The sequence below is a fragment of the Rhincodon typus genome, chromosome 1, assembly GCF_021869965.1.
Source record: "Rhincodon typus isolate 14 chromosome 1, sRhiTyp1.1, whole genome shotgun sequence".
Taxonomy (NCBI): Eukaryota; Metazoa; Chordata; class Chondrichthyes; order Orectolobiformes; family Rhincodontidae; genus Rhincodon; species Rhincodon typus.
Window position 1 is genome coordinate 68,148,048 of NC_063332.1, and position 20,819 is coordinate 68,168,866.

The 20,819-nt window shown below is 40.2% G+C and overlaps 1 protein-coding gene across 8 annotated transcripts in view; it reads right to left on the reverse strand.

The window, feature by feature from the left end:
- fat1a (FAT atypical cadherin 1a) overlaps positions 1–20,819 on the reverse strand; it is a 182,126-nt gene that overhangs the window by 130,336 nt on the left and 30,971 nt on the right. The gene's annotated exons all lie outside the window — the stretch shown is intronic.

The window sequence follows — 20,819 nt, forward strand, 5'->3', positions numbered from 1 at the left end:
TAAACACATATTTCTCTTGCTAGCCCTCTTAAGTTTTTGGCTCTTCTTTAAGATTCAGATATTTCTACTTTGTCCCTAGCCACTCAATCCAAAAATATAAATTCAATGTTTGAACTAGCCTTAAAAAAGATTAATCTTGATTTGAGTTTGTTTGTTTAAAAGCACTGGCATCAAGACTAATGAGTGCATGATTACACGTACATTGCATACTGGCTTCCACAATCAATGCCGCTCGAAACAGCTTTTAATAAACAGACTGATATACCACACCAACACATTGAAATTGGCTTGTGAATAATTTTTAATTGAGAGATTTAACTGCTAATAAGTACAACCACAGACTTAATAAAATTATCAACATCCTTGAATTGTCAGTCACAATATAAAGGTCCTGTCATCATTTCAATTAATGCACATGGACAGGCACATAAATGCTTTCCATGGTTTCAATTAGGGTTATTAAACTGAATCCTGGAAATGCATGATCAAATAATTTACTGAGAAAACAATATGTACAAAAAGGATAACCATTTAGAACAAATCCATTTTACTTATGATGCAAGCAAACTACAAAATTCACTTCAGTGGCAAGATATTGAAAGTTGTTGCATTCCCTTGGCCCTTTCTCCACAAGCTTGAAAACAAACTTTCCATCAGTTTTTCATACATCAGTAAGTGATGTATGCACACCATGAGAATTTTCCAGTGCGGACTATGTATGGAAAATCACATTTTCCAGTTATTTTAAAAGCAAATAAATTCTCACCATTACTAATATGCTGTACACAATTGTTGAATTAAATAGAGTAAAAATCTCTCTCCATCAAATTGAGGCATTTTATCTATATGCAGTCCTTAAAGGAAGGTTTTTAACTCTAACAACTCAATACTTCAACTCAAAACTGCTAATGGCTTTCCAGATTCTTGAAGAATTATGGAATTACAGTACTTTACCAAGGTGCTTCATCTTCAAGCTGAGTATTCTAATTCCTTGCAAAGAAACAAATCAATGAAAAGTCATTGACCAGAAAAAAAACTATCATCTTTCTACAGATGCTGCCAGACCTGCCACGTTTTCTTTTTAAAAGATTTCCAGCAGCTGCAACACTTACAAGAACTCAAAAACCTTAGAAATTGGAACAGGGAAAACAGCATTAGAGCCCATTCCTTATGATCATGGCTGATTTCAAGTTTGAACTCCACATTCCTACTCTAATTTCTTTCCTCAACTTTTTATATTTCTGTTTGAATAATCACAATTCCTTTCATAACTGTAACCTCGAGTTTTCACATCTAGATCTTCAACCTTTCCCATCAACTTCCCACAACTCAAGACCAAGGAATGATGGTAACTCTGCCTTCACTGTGAAGGTCTCACTACAGTATTAGCTCTTTTTGTTAAACTTTCCTACAATATTTATGGATTCACATTTTTCCACATTGAACTGTGTCTGCTCATTCCACCATATCTCCCTGTAATTTTGGCACATTCTCCACATCCACTAATAATATCACATGTGCATCTTGATAGGTTTACTATTCTTGCAGTTCAAAAGCATTTTGGCAAACGCAAAAAGATCCTGATGCATGGCTCTAGAGGACAAAATGCCCAGATTCTACTTATTCCAAAACAATCATTTTTCCTCATGGTTTCTTCTGTCCTCAGGCTATCACTATCCATTTGTCTATGTACCTTTTGATATAGTCTTTATAAATATACTTAACAAGTCACTTAGTTAACAGCTCCACACTGGAACATTGCTTAGTCTATACTAGCTGCCCCTCACCTTTTTAAAACTGTATGCATAAGCATTATTCAGCAGACACTTGTACGTAAACTACAGAAAGCAAATTCCCTACTTTACTTAACAACTGAAAACCCCACACCACTGTTTTACTTTACACTCTCTGTCAAGTGGACACTTCACTGTCCAGGAACAAATCCCAAACTTATTCTCAGCTCCTGATAATAATGTGGAGCTGGAGTAACACAGCAGGCCAGGCAGCATCAGGGCGAAGGAAAATTGATGTTTCGGTTCGGGACTCTTCAGAAAAAGAAGGGTCCTGACCCGAAACATCAACTTTCCTGCTCCTCTGATGCTGCCTGGCCTGCTGTGTTATTCCAGCTCCACACTGTGTTGTCTCCGACTCCAGCATCTGCAGTTCTTGCTATCTCAGCTCATGATAGATTATTTCCTTTTCTGTTCTTACCTGGTCAACTTCGAATCCCAGAGGGATTTTCACTGAAGGTTACTTTGCTCTAGCCCCAGCTAGATGAATCATCCAGACTACTTTTAAAACCACATAAATCTAGTCCCTTCAATCTCAGCATGAACTTCTAACGCTGTTCTGTATGCTGGACAACAGAGTCAGCTGCTTTCTATTTCAGATGCAGAACTGGCTGCTTGGTCTCCTGTTATGTCTCTCAGGTGGCCACAAACTGATTTGTGTCTGTGAGGTTCAGTGATACCTTAGAAAACCTGCAACCTGAAATTACAATTGCTCATTACTTTCTCCCTCCTAAACACACATCTTTATTGGAAGATGAATCACATGGGTCTTGTATCCAGACAGAGCATTTTCAATAAATACACAACTTTTACGCCACAAGTTTATTTGGGAATCAAAGATGATTTCTGGAAGATCCATAACAGAATGAAGCCAACAACATAGCATCTTGCAATTCACAAACTGAAAGTGAAAATACATACCCACGCAACAGTACTGAAAGAAACCAAAACATTTAAGAATTGTTATCCACAGTGAAAGACAACAGGTAGTTTCTACCGTAAATCACAGAAGCACAAACAAACATTTAAGAGATCAATTGTACTAGATTTTATACACTCATGCCTTTTTTCATTATACTTCTCTACATTTCTAACTTGCACATAAGTAGATTTCCTTCTCCAATTTAGAATTCCCTATCCATAAAACGTAAACAACTGGCAAGAAAAAGCCAAAAGATTCTGTTCATTAAAACCATGTTCTATGATCTTAGTAAAAACAACAAGTGCTGGAGATCACAGCGGGTGAGGAAGCATCCGTGGAGAGACAGCAAGCTAATATTGAGACTAGATGACTTTTCAGTGCTGACGTGAAGTGTGGAAGGGGCAGGATTTATGCTATAGCTGGGGAGGGGGTCTGGAGTGTAGAGTGCTTGGAGAGAAAGGATGTTGAAAGTTCAGATCAAGTGATCAGAATGTGAGAATTGCAGAACGGTATCCTACAACAGGTTTATACCCTCAGAAGTCATTACCTGTCAACCTGGAACACAGTGTGAAAATCAGGCACAAATCAACTGGGCTCGAAATCATTTTGTTTTGCAAAGAAGTTAACGGATACGAAAAATCATTTTTCCTTCTTAGTCCCATTAATGGTGCATTTAAGCTGACGTCATGCAATGGTGCAAAATAGGTAACAACTAATAGGCAGCTGTGATGTTGGAAAGCCTGAAGAACAAACTTCCCAAATGTCTTGTAGAATTTAATTGCAGGGCACATTTGAATGGGATTTACCCTAATTCAGTCTGAGTGCCAGGTAAAAATACTGGAGAAGTGAAAGATTGTGGTGATTTCAGACAAGAAATAGGTGGTGATCAGGACAGGCAGCAAACAGGCTGTTTGCCAAGTGGAGAGATGGGCAAGAGATGAACACTTACTCTTTCTGATTCACAAACAGAGATATAAAGGTTTTTGATGTATTGAGATGTTTTCTACTGCATTAACCTGCCAAATTTCCTGAGGCATGAAAAGCATGGCTTCTCTCGCTTAAAAATAGAACAAAGTGTTAAAATAAAGGCATACAGCCTCAGTACAGTATCAGTGACCAACCTGCAGCTCTTGGCCTCTGGTCATTTACATCTTGTCCGACCTCCATTAAAACCAATAGATTTGCCTTCTAACTTTAGATATAACTAATTTTTGAGACTTAAAGTGTCCAGAGTGAATCTAAAGTGAAACAAAGTAAGAGATCCCCTTGCCTCCAACAAGTTTGCCTTTCAGGTTAGCTCAGTCAGGTCCAGCTCCAGAATCTGGTTTTATTTGCATTATAACTAGTGTCGTTGTAAAGAATACTGCCAATGTCATAGTTGTGGCATCTTTGCTCCTTTTGTATTCAAAATTACAATTTCATTTTGAAATATTATTTGTCTCAATTTTGCAATTCAGTTCTTCCAACAGAAAAACTGGAACTAACAAGCCTGACACCAATCTATTTTTTCTCCCGTTTGGGTTCACACAGAAGGCTGGATGTCTTACAGCTATCTGGTTCAGATATTGTTTGCGTTCAAGCAAAAAAAAAAATGATCTCCAGACATTACCAACAGTTTAAAAACATATTTCAGCAAACTTTCCTGCTCTTCATAACTACAGGACATGAACAGGACTTGTGCCAATTTCGTTAAGCCTACTTGAAGGCAGCCAGGATTCAGAAAGTTATTCACAAGCCTCATTTAAACGTATAACGGTTTCAAACATCTGCTCCTGCACGTTCACTGTGGCTAATAACCAGGCATCCAGTATGGATACAAGCCAAGATTGAGAATAGTGCTTGTCAATCAACATGATCTCACAACTAATAGTCAATGGCAGTGCACTGATGCTCATTGGCTCTCAGTATTGTGCTGACGGCTACTGCCCAGGCCGAGAACACTGAGCGGCAGAATACCAAATGGAAAGTAGATTCTAATTCCACTTAAGAGGTCTAAAGTCCATAACGCAAGACAAATAAATGACACTGGAAGACTATACAACGGCTTAATTAGGGCCAGAAACTGAATCATACCAATAAGAACAAAGTTTGAATATTGGGATATCCAAACTGGCAGTGAAATATTTAGCTGACAGTTCGTGGATGATATTCCCAAGAGGGAAAAAAAATCCTTGACTTAAATGGTGTCTCAGGTAAGTTGTAACAAACTGCTATGTTTTTGGGCAAGTATTCACCTAGTACGATGTTTTCATCTACATTAGTTGATATTATTGAACTACACATGATCAAGGCTCTGTCTATGACAACAGCAGGGAGAACACGTCCTGCATATTTATGGATGCCATCAGTAGTATCATAGTGATTTGCAGCCTGGCAAGATTACTTAATTAGTTCCCTACTTCTTTAAAAGGTAAAACAAGTTCTAGTGGCACCACCAGGGAAAATAAAAATAATGAGTAATAAAGCCATTTAAAAAATAAGTAAAAACAAACATTGTCACACACCCAAAGTGATTTAAGCTGGTATTGGCAAGGAGGGCCCCTGAATTTCAATTTATCTTTCAACCGATTGGTAAAAACCAATCACAATCTTGAATCATAGAATCGCTACAGTGTAGAAAGAGGCCATTCGGCCCACGAGTCTGCACTGATCGTCCATAGAGCATCCCACCCAGACCTAGCTAATCCACTGAAACTGCACATCGTCAGACTGTTGGAGAAAGCTGCAGCATCCAGGGGAAAGGCCTAGTTTGAATACTTAAGAAAACCCATTGTGCGACTTGAACCCACAACCGCGATAAAGAATCCTTATTATTATCTGCCAACTGAGCTGCATAGCAGCTCCTTGCAGACTGTCATTTGCGTTTCTCACTTTCTACTCCAGCTGTACAGCAGGGAGTACACTGTTCCTGTTTGGAGTTTGAGACTGCTGAGCTGAGCTTCGGCCTCAAGTCTGTGAGTGAGATGTGGATGAAATGTAAATCAACATTGAAGTAGGGTATTGGATTTCCAGAAGACATTCTGTAAGTTCCATGTTAAATGATTTGGACAGTACAGGAGCTCACAATGTCAGCATGGATCAAGGACTGGCTAACACACAGAAGACAGTCAGGATTAATGGATTTTTTCCAGGTTGGAAGAGGTAACCAGTGGAGTGCCAGAAGGATCAGTTCAAAGACCCCAATTATTTCCTATGTTAATGACTTTATAGAGTCATACAATGTGAAAACAAACCCTTAAGTCCAACTTGTCCATGCTGGCCAAGTTTCCCAAACTAAACTAGTTCCACTTGCCCGCATTTGGCCCAAACCCCTCTAAACCTTTCCTATTCGTTTACCTGTTCAAATTTTTTTTTAAAAAATGCTGCAACTGTACCTGCATCTAACAAAAACCAAAGAACTGCAGATGCTGTAAGTCAGGAACAAAAACAAAGTTGCTGGAAAAGCTCAGCAGGTCTGGCAGCATCTGTGAGGGAAAAAAATAGAGTTAACGTTTCAGGTTCAGGTCACCGGACCGGAAACGTTAACTGTTTTTCCCTTCACAGATGCTGCCAGACCTGCTGAGCTTTTCCAGCAACTTTGTTTTTGTTCCTGCATCTAACACTTCCTCTGGCAGTTCATTCCACACATGAAGCACCCTGTGAAAGTAAAAGTTGCCCTTCAGATCCCTTTTAAATCTTTCTCCTCTCACCTTCAAAATATGCCCACTAGTTTTGAACTCATCCGCCCCTAGGGAAAAGACCCTTGCTATTCACCTTATTTATGTCCCTCACAATTTTATAAACCTCCGATACTCCAGTGAAAAAAGTCCCAGTCTATCCAGCCTCTCCTTATAACTCAAACTCTCTGTTCCAGATAACACACTGATAAATCTTTTCTGAACCTCCTCCAGTTTGGGAACATCCTTCCTATAGCAGGGTGACCAGAACTGTACACAGTACTCTGGAACAGGCCTCACCAACTTCCTGTACAACCTCAATGTGACATCCCAACTCCTATACTTAATAGTCTGAGCAACAAAGGCAAGCGTGCTAAACATCCTCTGAACCATCCTGTATCCCCGTGATGCAACTTTCAAAGAACAGTGTACCTAAATCCCTAGGTCTCTCCATTTGACAACACTACCCAGGGTCCTACCATTAACTATGTAAGTCCTACCCTTGTTTGGTTTAGCAAAATGCAATACCTCACAGTTATCCAAATTAAAGGGTCAGAGTGTAATGCATCCAGATTTGCTGATGAGACAAAAAAGAGGTGGAGGGCATATTGTGATAAGCACATAAGGAATCTGCGAGGGGATATAGATGGTTTGAGTGAGTAGGCAAAACGTGGCAGATGGAGTTTAATGTAGGAAAATGTGAGGTCATGCACTTTGGTCGAAAGAACCAAAAGACAGCTGTTATTTAAATGGAGAGACTCCGAAAAAGTGCAGTACCGGGGGATTTGGGTGCCCTTGTGCACAAAATAAAAAGTTAACATGGAGGTGCAACAAGAAATTAAGGAGCCAAATGAAATTTTACACTTTGTTGCGAAGAGGTTGGAGTTTTAAAATAGGGAAGTCTTGGTGAGGCCACAACTAGGAGTATTGTGAACAGTTTTGATCTCCATATTTAAGAAAGGATATTCGAGCATTGGAGGCATTTCAAAAAAGAGATGCACTCATCTGATTCTCAGGTGAAGCGGCTGACTCAAACACTGCTAAACACGTCAGGCCTTCATTACAGTTGGGAAGAATGGAGAAACATATTAGATTCTAAGGAAGCTTGACAGGGTAGATATTGAGAAATTATTTCCATTGATGGGGAAATCTTGAAATAAGCGACATAGATACAGAGTAAGAGAAGTGGTGATGATAAAACTCAAATGAGTGCAAGGGCCCTTGTGGTACAATGGTAGTGTCCCTGCTTCTGAGCCAGGAGGCTCAGGTTCAAGTTCTACTTGCTCCAGAGGTGTGTAATAACATCCCTGAACAGGTCAATTAGAAAATATCTAAAACTCAGTGGTGAAACTGCTTTGGTGGGTAAGTTGTTGGAAGGCATTCATGCATTTGGAAAGGCAGGGACTGATGAAGGACGGTCAACATGGCTTTGTGCATGGGAAATCATGTCTCACTAACTCATTCGAGTTGACAAGGAAGATTGAAGGAGGCAGAGTGGTAGATGTTGTCTATTTGGGCTTTAGCAACGTATTCGTCAAGGTTCCATGTGGTAGGCTGGTTAGTAAGGTTAGATCACTTGGGATCCAAGGGGAGCTAGCCAATTGAATACAAAATTGGCCTGAAGGTAGGAGATAGAGGGTGGTGGTAGAGGGTTGTTTTTCAGACTGGAGGCCTGTCACTCGAGGCCAATGGGCGAAACAGTGGCAGATGGAATTCAATTTAGATAAATGCAAAATATTGCAGTTTGGTAAGGCAAATCAGGGCAGGACTTATACAGATAATGAGAGGATCCTGGGGAGTGTTGCTAAACAAAGAGACCTAAGGGTGCTGGTATATAGTACCTTGAAAGCGGAGTCGGAGGTAGACAGGGTGGTGAAGCGGTATTTGGTGCACTTACCTTCATTGGTCAGTGCATTGAGTATAGGAATTGGGATGTCATGTTGCAGCTGTACAAGACATTGATGAGGATACTTTTAGAATAGAGCATACATTTCTAGTTGCCCTTTGATAGGAAAGATGTTGTTATAAGTGAGAGGGTGCAGAAAAGATTTACAAGTATGTTGCCAGGACTGGAGGGTTTGAGCTATAGAGAGAGGCTGAATAGGCTGGGACATGTTTTTTTCCCTGCAGCGTCAGAGGCTGATTAGAGGTTATAGGTTTATAAAATCATGAAAGGCATGGATGGGGTGAACAGCCAAGGTCTTTTTCTTAGGGTGGGGGAGTCCAAAAGTAGACAGCATAGGATAAAAATAAGAGGAGAAAGATTTAAAAAGGATCTGAGGGGTAACTTCTTCACGCAAAGGGTGGTGCGTGTACAGAACTAGTTGCCAGAGGAAGTGGTGGAGGTGGGTACAATGACAACATTTATAAGGCATTGGATGGGTATATTAATAGGAAGGGTTTGGATGGACACAGACCAAGTGTTGGCAAATAAGACTAAGCCAGATCGGGATGTCTGGTCGGCATGGACGAGTTGGACCGAAGCTGTTTTTTTCGGTGCTGTACGTCTCTATGATAGGGAGAAACATTAGATACTTACACAGATTTAAAAGGCATGCAGGAATAAAGGGTCTTTTACATTCATGTCGGTGCATCTTTCAAGGTGGCAAACGGAAGAGAAGTTTGCTAAGCTTCTGAGATCTTGGGCTTTGTTAGTGAAAACATTGAATACAAACGCGAGGAAGTAATGCTGAACCTTACAACATTCTCACTAGGCCATAACGAGAGTACTGCACCCACTTGATTACCATACGTTTAAGGAGGATGTCAGGATCTAAGATGACAGAGGAGATTTTGCAGCAAGCTTATAGATATGAGAGAATTTAAACAATGTTAGGTTGGAGAAGCTGGGGCTCTTTTACTTGCAGTACAGGTGCTGGGGGCAGGGGGGCTAGACTTGACAGTGGTGTTACAAGATTACGACAGGTTTAAATGAGGTTGACAAAGATGAAGACAATCTCGTCTCATTAGCTGACCCACACCTGATCAGACATTGATTTAAGGTTTTGAGCAAAAGTGCAAGATGTTTTTGAAGAACTTGTTTTACACAGCAGTGTAATTATCTGAAACTTGTTGCCCGAGGATGGTAAAAATGATGATGATTTTATAAAAGGAAATTTAAGGGATACTTCAGGCCTATTTTGGTAGAGCAAAGGAACAGAATTGACAGGATTGCTATAGAGAGCCAGCATCTATTTAAACTGTAAAACTGACATCACATGATAGGACCAGTCAAAGTTCTAATATCAATTGAAGTTATCTGCCAAAAAAAAGAGTATTTGCATAGGAGTGGTCGATCGTGAGATGTTAAGTTCAAGAAGCCTGTCATTCTCAGCAGAAAATGCACATAACAGATTTTTCACAATTTTCAGTGTCAAGGTACAAAAAGATGCATATGCAGACCTGAAAGTTCTCAGTATTAAAACTTCAACTTAGAAAGTTAACTTGTTTCAACAGGGATCCTGTGGTGATTTAAAAACAATTTTCATTTTCAGTTTGAAATTTGTAGGAAGTATTGAAAGCCATATAGTCTTGAATAGATTATTTGTGCTCCTACTTAAGAGTAGTCATATTGTGAAGTTAATACAAATTACTTATTAAATCATACAGGAAAACTACACAGGATTACATTTTCATGCAAACAATTCTCAAGAAAGATTAAAATAGTTTGTGCATATTAACAGATTATTCTTCTTTCAATTGGATGCCTCTTAAATGTTACAATGGCTTCATCTTAGAATTACAGCTGCTGCTGGTGAGCCAAAAATGTAATAGCAGAAATTAATTTTGGAATGCAGGTAAAATAACTAATGTGATGAATTGAATATCAAAATACTCTATTTATTAACTCCTTTATCGCACAAAGAGGTTGCCTCATGTAACAAGATGACAAACAACGTAGGTAAAATAATTTGCCCATCACTAACATGCTTTTGCTGATACCGAGAATCAGATTAACAGGTGCATGGTTTTGATATCAACAGGAGATTAACATTAAACTTCTGAGCATTTAAATTGAATTGAAGTTCAGATTCTTATTCAAATAAAACTTAATTCATAAGAATACGGCAAATTAAAAGTAAACTAAGCTTAATAAAAGAGCAGATGCAAAGAAGTACAAATGCTGGAGTCAGAGTCAACACAGTGTGGAGCTGGAGGAACACAGTAGGTCAGGCAGCATCAGAGGAGCAAGAAAGGTTGGTGGGGGGGGGCAGTGATGGCCTAGTGGTACTATCACTGGACTGTTAATCTGGAGACCCAGGTAATGTTCTGGGGACCCAGGTTCGAATCTTGCTATGGCAGGTGGTGGAATTTGAATTCAATAAATATCTGGACTTAAGAATCTAATGATGACCATGAATCCATTGTTGATTATTGGAAAAACGCATCTGGTTCACTAATGTCCTTTAGGGAGGGAAACTGTCATCATTACTTGGTCTGGCGTACATGTGACTCCAGACACACAGCAATGTGGTTGACTCTTAATTGCCATCTGGGCAATCAGGGATGGGCAAATAAATGCTGCCGAGCCAGCAACACCCTCATCCCGTTAATGAATAAACAGAAGGAAAGTCAACAATTCAGGTCAGGACTCTTCTTCAGAACTTATGTTCTGATGCTGCCTGACCTGCTGTGTTCCTACAGCTCCACACTACATTGACACTAAATTTAATAAAAGGTCCATTTGGCTCACCCCCTACATCAGTGGTAGGGAAGCCATTGGAGAAGATACAGAGAGACATGATTTATTCACATTTGGAAGTGAATAGACAGTTAAATGATAGCCAGCATAGGGAAAGTCATGTCTCAGCAACGTGATGGAGTATTTTTTGAGGAGGTGACAAGAATGATTGATGAGGGAAGGGCATTGAATGTTGTCTACATGTACTTTAGTAAGGCATTTGATAAGATAACTCACGGTAGACTGATTCAAAAAGTAGAAACTCATGAGATCAGGGTGTGCTGGCTAGATGGATATAAAACTGGCTTGGTCATAGAGGACAGAAAGTAGCAGAGGAAGCGTGCTTTTCGGAATGGAGATCAGTAACTAGTAGTGTTCCGCAGAGATCAGTGCTGGGACCTTTGTTGTTTGTAAAATATATATTTAACGTATTTGTATATAAAAATGATCTGGAGGAAAATGTAGGTTGCCTGATTAGCTAGTTCGCAGAAGACAGCAAAATTGGCAGAGTTGCAGATAGTGGGGAGGATTGTCAAAGGATACAGCGGGAAATGGACAGATTGCAGATTTGGACAGAGAAACAGCAGATGGAGTTTAACCTGTACAGATGCAAGGTGATGCATTATGGAAAATTGAATTTAAATGTAAGTTATACACTTAGCAACATTGACATACAGGGATCTGGACATACAGGTCCACAGATCCCTGAAAGAGGCAACACAAGTGGATAAGGTGGTCAAGGTGGGACACAGCATACTTGCCTTCATTGGTCAGGGCATTGAATATAAAAGTTGGCAAGTCATGTTACAACTGTACAAAACTTTAGTTGGACCACATTTGGAATGTTGTACGCAGTTCCTGTTGCCACACTACAATGAGGACGTGGATGCTTTGGAGAGGGTGCGAGAAGGTTTACAAGGATGTTTCCTGGTCTGGGGCGGGGGGTTTAGGTATGAGCAGAAGCAATGGCCTAGTGGTATTATTGCTGGACTATTAATCCTGACACCCAGACAACATTCTGGGGACCGGGGTTCGAATCCCACCACAGTAGATGGTGGAATTTGAATTCAATAAATATCTGGAATTAAGAGTCTAATGATGACTATGAATCCATTGTCAATTGGTTCACTAATGTCCTTTAGGGAAGGAAACCATTATCCTTACCTGGTCAGGCCGACATGTGACTCCAGACGCACAGCAATGCGGTTGATTCTTAACTGCCCTCTGGGCAATTAGGGATGGGCAATAAATGCTATCTAGCCAGCAATGGCTTATTCATTAATGAAGAAAAACAAAAATTGGATAAACTCGAATGGTTTTCACTGGAAAGATGAAGGCGGAGCAACAATCCGAAAGAGGTCGACAAAATCATGAGACGCAAACATAGGGTGGATAGTCAAAGGCTTTATCCCAGAGTGGTCAGGTCAACTTCAAGAGGGCACAGGTTCAAGCTGTGAGGGAAAAAGCTTCGGCAGAAATTGGAGGAGCGGGGGGGTAGTTTTTCACGGAGGGTGGTGGGTGCCTGGGCCGTGCTGTTCTTTGTACTATCCTGCTAATCTAAAGATACAGCAATACTCTAGTTGTTGACTAATCAATCACTAAAAATTAGTCAGACAAAGGGCACAGGAATGTCTCAAAAAAAATCTAGCACAGGAAACCAGAGGTTCAAATTTTAGCCATTCCCAAGCATGTTAGACTTGTCCCATCTTTTATACATAGTCTAGCTTTTCTTCTATAAGTTAGCCTTACTACCTATTATGCCTCAAATCACTCAAACAATGTACACCAACATATTTTATATTATTATACATCTGTCTCCCTGCTATAGGAAGTGTGTTGTGCAACTTGAAAGGGTTCAGGAAAGATTTAAAAGGATGTTGCCAGGGTTGGAGGGTTTGAGCTATAGGGAGAGGCTGAATAGGCTGGGTTATTTTCCCTGGAGCGTCAGGGGCTGAGGGGTTACCTTATAAAAGGTTATAAAGTAACAGGGGGAATGGACAAAGTGAACAGTCATGGTCTTTTCCCCAGGGCAGGGGATTCCAAATCTAGAGGGCATAGGTTTAAGATGATTGGGGGGTAAAGATTTAAAAGGGGCCTAAGGAGCAACATTTTCACACAGAGGGTGATCCGTGTATGGAATGAGCTGCAAGAGGAAGTGATGGAGGCTGGTACAATGATAACATTTAAGAGGCATTTGGATGGGTATACGAATAGGAAAGGTTTAGAGGATATGAACCAAATGCTGGCAAATGGGACTAGATGAATTTAGAATATCTGGTCACTGTGGACGAGTTAAACCAAAGGGTCTATTTCTGTGCTGCATCTAGTTATGACTCTAATGATCATTTCCTGCAGAGCAATGTATAACCCAAGGATTGGTGACGTAGTACTATTGGATAAATGGGTTACAGCAATAGTATCAATTAGTCCTTGCTGTGATCCAGGATCCTGATCAAGGTGCAAGCTACAGTTATGGCTTCACTATGGAAGAAGGTTAGCTAATTAACAAACAAGGGAAAAGCTTTGCACGTTTGGATAACTCCACTCTGGCAGGTACTCGTGTAGAGAGTCTGGTCACAAGTAGCTTCTGTTGTCAAAATTTGGCTTAACTAAATAGTATTTAAGAACTGCCACGTCGCTCTTCTGTTGTTGAAATGCAGGTCCATGAAACCTTTTGTTTGATTGCTCCACCCAAGCAGTCACTGCGGATTTGAGTGATACATAACAACAAAAGGAGCTGATCAGCCACAACAGCGCAGACTGCTTTCTGCACCAGCTAATCCATACATTTTGAAGTGTATTACCCATTTGCTGATGAATGTGCACTAAAACCTCTGTTCCTGTGATGACAGACTAAATGAAGATAGGATCCTTTGCATGGGTCTCAGCTTCTGAATTAGTAACATTTTCTACTCCTTACAAGTTTTTCTCAAAAGAATTAAACTACAATCTATTTTTAAAACCGATCCCCAAATGCTCATATTGGATTAAGTAATTTAAAATGAAATTTGCCACCAACTTGGTGGTTTGAAGGGCCTGTCCCTGTGCCATACTGTTCCTCGTTCTAACTGCAATGGATTTGTCTCAAGTAAGTGCACACCATTGTCCTCATTTATAAAGGTTAGACCAACTATCAACTGATTGGAGAATAACAATTTATTGTCAAAATCTCACTTATGTCTGTTATTTTGTACAACTGGTTTTAAAAGCTGTATTGACTTTTGGAGCAAGTAATGAAGATGGTAATGCACAACAAACTGGAGATTCTATTCAGATTTATGTATGAACACATGACTTAGGAACAGGAGGTGGTCATTCAGCCCCACCGACCCTGAGTCTGCTCCATTTTATCAAATGTAAAAGTTTACAAGGCAAAGGCAAGAGACAGAACAGTGTGCCAGAGAGAAAACAGCAGAAGAGAACAAAAAACTAGGGGTGAGAGAGGCCGAGTGAGGGAGGGAGGGGGTGTATGAGAGAGAGAGAGACAGACAGAGAGACAGAGACACAGAGACACACAGACAGAGAGAGGCAGAGAGGAATTAAAAAGCTAGAATTTATGCAGGAACTTTCACATTTGAGAAAACCCAAAGCATTTCATGGAGAGTGATGCATTTTGCACTGTAATCACTGTAGCGTGTAAAAAAACGAACAGTTAATCTGCACCCAGCAACATCCTATAAATGGCTATTAACAAACGACCGCATAATTTGCTTTTTCTAAGTGTTGACTGAAGGATAAATATTGGTCAGTACCCAGAGAACTCCTGCTCTTCTTAAAATTAAATTCTTTACATTTGTCTGACAAAGCAGATATGACCTCAGTTCAACATTTCATTCAAAAGATAGCACCCTTGGCAGTGCAGCAATTTTTTGGTGCTGCAATGAAACAGACTCTGCCGATGGCACCAAGATTATGTCCCTATGTCTGGATCAGGAGACTTGGGTTCAAGTCTCACCTGCCCTAGAGGTGTGTCAATAACATCTCTGAAAAGGGTGATTAAAAATATCAACATTGCACATGCATGTCAATGGAATGGGGCTTAAAGCTACAAACTTCTAACTCAAAGGCAGGATAGGTTAAAATAAAACAAAGGTAATGAGAAACATAATAATGAAATGGAGGTGGTGGTGTGAAAGAAAAAAGGGATAAACAAATCAGTAAGAATGAACAATATGCAGGATTAAACATCATTTGTAGCCCATGTAAAATTAAGATGTAGACATTATCTAAATAACATGAGTGTCCAGCTATAGCACATCCATTTCAACCAATTTCAGGCCAGCTGCCAGTGGCGTATAGAGTTAGATGGGGAAAAAAATTATCAATCCATTTGGGGCCACTTGCTTAACCATAATCACATCTAGAAAACGTGATCAGAGCATGACTGCACAGCTGGTCTGTGATGCAGTGTCATACCAACAGCACAGGTACAACTCTCATACTTGGTGAGGTTACCACAAAGATTCCGCTTTCTCAACCTTGTCCCCTGCTGGAAGCACAGTGACCCTCAGGTTAAACTTGCCACTAGTTGTCTCTCTCTAATGAGAGGGCAGCCCTATGGTCCTCTGGGACTATGGCAACCTTACCTTTGCCATGAAGAATGCACCAACTAATGATGTTTGGCATTTAGCTGCCAAGTTGACTCCAGCAGCAATGCCTCTACTGATCAGAGTCCATTTGCCAACCAATCAGCATTCTCCTCTCATGCAGTACAAATGTTGGTTTTCCCCAAGACTTGATATACTTGCCAACTGTCTGATGATTGCAAAACGAAAAGCTTCAACAAGGCATGTCTTTTCTCCACCCCCACAAAATACTCAAATTCTGCACAACCAAATGACTATTTCTTTGGTTTTATAGAATGGACCTCCCTGGTATAGGCTGATATTATAAAAATAAGAATGCACCCAAATTATCACTTTCACAGCAACTTTTGATTTTATTGCAGCATGTCGAAGGCTTAAGGAAAAGAAAACAGTCCAGAAAGCATGACAATTCCCTTGCCATTGCTGGCAAAGGGTTAAGCGATATGAATTTAATGGAGACTCCAGATTTTTTCAAAGCATGCCAAGTAAATTCAATAGGCCCTACAAATAACACAAAGAAACCAAGACTGCTAGAAGCAATGTAACGTTTCCTTTCTTAAACGTTAGGGCTAAAGCAAACATTGAGTGAACTGCCAATGTCAGCAGGAAAAAGAAAATCAGCATGCTATCAATCTGTTCGCTGACTGAACTAAGCACTCATCTCTATTCTTGCAATTAAAGCGGTTGAAGACAAGTCATTACACTTCAAAACTTTTTGATATTTTATAAACCTCTCCTATCAAAGTCACAAAAACATCAAAAAGTAGCCACAAATGCATTGCTTAATGAATGTTTTATATATAATCTTATAAACATATTATCTAGATTAAACTGCCCAGAAAAACATTTAAAAGCACTGAGATACTCATTCTCAATATGGATATCTGCCCATATCAGCAACATGTAAGCCACAGTCCCACATCAGCTATTTGGGTCAAAGCAATTGCTGGGCCATATGAATAAGAAAAATGATGCAACCAAACATGCAGAACAGAGCCGTTACTACATTCCACCAATTATTTCTGGCCCAGCAACTCTTTTGCTCTGGGACCAGACAGTCTACTGTCACCCCATTTAAAGTTATTTTAGCAGCTCCAGTTGGCAATCCTCTTTCACAGACAAAATTGTTAACTAGCAGTAGCTTGTCTCTCCAGCAAGCTGTGATTTTGCAATTCACACCCTGCAATTCCAATAAATAAAGGCTTTTCAAACTTTACAGACCTGAAAAAATTATGTACCATTGAATTACGTATAACATGATTTTAAATAATTGAAAATTTTAAGCATTTAATTGAGTGCCAAAGAAGTCAAATCCTTCCGAAAAGAAACTTCATGCTCAAAGTCAGCTATTCTTTCTCCTCATAAGATGATGAGTAGGGTCTCCTAGGGATTGATGGGCTTCAAAACAGCACATCTGATAATGGAAACAAAAAATAACAAATAAATGCAACCTACTGTGGTAGAGCAGGTTCTGGGAAAGACAGCACATATACAAGCCATACAGACTGCACCTGAACACAGCCAGGTCTGAATTCATCTCCGGGCATTCTACTACTGTTTAATAGGATGGGAGTTGTTAGATTCCAAAAGAATTTATGAGAGATTAATACCAGAAGTGCACAGAACCTAGAGATGCAAATAGCATCAGACTAGAAAATAGTAAGTTACAAAAAAAAAGGAGAAAGTCTAAGTTAAGATTACGGCACATGTATGCATATACACAGTATAGCAAATAAGATTAGTAAACTACAGGTGCAGATTGCCAAGCAGAATTATGATGTTGTGATGATAATACAGACAGACATCGCTCAAGGAAGTTTAGGTCTAGGTGTCAAATATTCCCAATTATAAGGTGATCAGAAAAGATAGGAAAGGGAAGAAGTGGCAGTATTGGTTAAAGAGAACATTTTAATCCTGTAGAAAGGCAACATAGCAGGACAAGAGGTGATTTGATTAGGAAGAATAAAAAACAATTCAATAACTTGCCACATTCTATAGACTACCAACTAGTGGAAAGGACAGAGGAATAGGTATGCAAGAGAGGCACAAACATCATGAAGTAGGTGTAATGAGGGACTTTAATTACCCAAATACAGACTAGGTTAGTAGTAGTTTAAAGGTAGCAAGGGGCAAGCGTCCTTAGATTGCATTAAGAATTCCCAACAGCAGTCCAACCAGAAAGGAGATACTAAAGACTTGGGTGAGTCTAGGACCAGACAGCATCATCTCAGAATGAAGGGTTGCATATTAAGGCTTCTAGAACATACTACCTGGAAAACAGTGGAGGCAATTTAAATTTAGGTGCTCAAGAGAGCATTAGGTTATCAATTAAATACAGACAACATTTAGGGTTACAGGGAAAAGGCATGAAAATAGCACCAACTCGTAATACTCAGAGAATCAGTGCAGATAAGATTGGCCAAATGGCCTCACTGTGCACTTTAATAATTCTGTATTTCTGCAATAGAGCCTAGAAGGATGCACATGGCTCCAACAGCAGAGACCTTTTCTACTCTGTCCTAAATAATCCTAAAGCCAGTATTTCAGTCTTCAGGGTTCTTTTCAGTGATCAAACGTTATGACATTTTCCAAAGCACTCTGGCTTTGGTCATGTCAAGTCCAGCAATACAACTGTGAATAAAGAGCCAGACTTTTGCAGTGGTATACCCCATGTCTCCAGAATACAATAATCCAAGTGTTTCAGAGATCCTGTGAACTTCAAAATGGATAAATAGAATCTTCCCCTACTACAACTTGCACTAGGTTTCAACAGGTTGCCATACTGGGAAAGAGAATCAACAGTAGCCATGGAAATGTCAAGATTAATGATCTGACTACAAGGAGCTGTATTTGACAAGAGGAGAAAAGGGTATACAAAAGAAAAACATTTCTTGAAAAATTTATTGTGATAACATAATCCAGATACCATTAAGGTGAAGCGATGCTTTTGATGCCTGCTATAGCAGATATTCTCTACTTACATGTTTCTATATGGATGAGGGTATCAAAATTAGGGCATTAATAATCATTAAGTGAAAACCAACATTGATAGGAAAAGTCTTTCTGACTGTCTATATCCAAACATTTAAAACAAAAATGTTAGCAAGCTTCCCTCAAGTTACCACATTACAAATGTTGCACACAGGCTCGTGATTATTCTCCAGGCTTCGATGGAGTTCATTATTCATTTCATAATGAGCTCCCTTTTCATTTCAACAAGACATGAGCTGAATACAGTAAAGTTACCCCAAAAATGTCAATAACAGTTTGCAAATAAAAAGGCTGTGTTTCATTCATCTATCTCTGAACTGATTCAACCATTAATTCAGAATCAGACTCGACTCTAATGACATTCTGGAAACATTGGGAACTGCATGATAAACAATGCTGTAGCGTTTTAGAACCCCGTGGCCATAAAACTCAAAATGCAATGTCTGCCGCACCCTCAATTTCTTCGTCATGTTACCACTGTGCAGAGGGATTAGTTTCAATATTGTAAACCTAATTCACGTACCTTAAGGAAATCATTATTGGCTGATATTATCTAGCAATTGTTACGCTTGAGGATTTCGGTTTCTCTTTATATACACCCCAACGCAAAGGAAAGAATGGACAATAAGGCAACAATGGTGGCATACCAGTAATGTCAATGCACTAGTCATCCAGAGCCCCAGGTTCTGATCTGAGCATGCACGTTTAGACCCCCTCACCACCCTCCCAATGAACCCGCACAGGCTGGACCAGACTGCCCACCTCCTACTGGTACAGCGCTGGCTTCACTAATGCAACAACCCTCTGTGAGCCATGACTGACACTGTACTAATCAGGATGACAAGTGGAAGGTCCAGGTAAGGCAAGGCAGCAGCCAAGACCAAGATGCGGACTGAACTATAACCACAAAGATGTGAACAGAACAGACTTCATGGCCGTCCTGGAAGCTATATTAAAAGACAACAGACTCACGGACAAAACACAACAAGCCATCCAACAAACTATAATCCCCACATAAAGGCGAAGGAACGAATGGGACACCCTGAACCCAGACAGAAAAGCACTAGGAAAACTCAAGAAAGACAAGAACATTATAATCCTACCAGCAGACAAAGAGCACATGACCGTCATTATGAACAAACCGAACTACATTGAGAAAGCACAGGCACTGTTTGCAGATACAAACACTTACCAACAGGTGACAATAGACCGAACACTGCAGCTAGGTAATAGGATCACCCGGACACTGAAGAGACTAAAGGATGCAGGACAGATAACCAAGACAGACTACATGAGAACGAAACCAGAAAGGCACCAACACCCCCCCCGCTTCTACGGACTTCCTAAAGTACACAAACCAGACACTGCCCTCAGACCCATTGTTTGCCTACCAGGGACACCTTCACACAAAATGGCCAAAGACCTACAACAGAGGCTGAAACACCTAGTCAACGGATCACCCCATTCCATCCACTCAATCCAAGAATTCCTCAATACCCTCAAGAACATAAAAATTAGCGATGACAAGATTATGGTATCCTTTGACATCACAGCATTATTCACATCAGTTGACATCCCACTAGCCACATTATTAGAGGAAGCAGGAACACAGACCAGCAGCTCCATCCGCAATGACAACATACTCAAACCATTAGACCTGTGCCTCACCACACACTTCGTCTTTAATGGTCAAGTATACACCAGATCAATAGCACACCCGTGGGGTCACCCAACTCAGGACTCTTCGCAGATGCAGTCAAGCAAAGATGAGAACTCACCGCCCTCCCTTGCATTCAACCGAAACCGTGGATCCAGTATGTGGACAACACATTTGTCATTTTTAAACGCAGCAAACTAGAAGAGACTCGCCACCTCATCAACAACATATTTGCAGAGATTAAATTCACGAAAAGAAGAAAACAACAATCAGCTTCCATTTCTGGACCTCAGAGTTGAATGTATGACCAACAGGGGAGTTCCAAACCTCTGTACACAGGAAAGCAACCTCAACTTCCATAGCAACCACACCAATGTCCACAAACAAAGCAGTGTTAAGACGCTATTTAAATAGGCCACCATTCACTGCAACACGCCAGAACTACACAGGAAAGAGGAAGAGCGCCTATACAAAATCTTCGTTATGAACGGATATCCCCGCAACTTCATCCTACTAAATAGACTACAAGAGGTCAC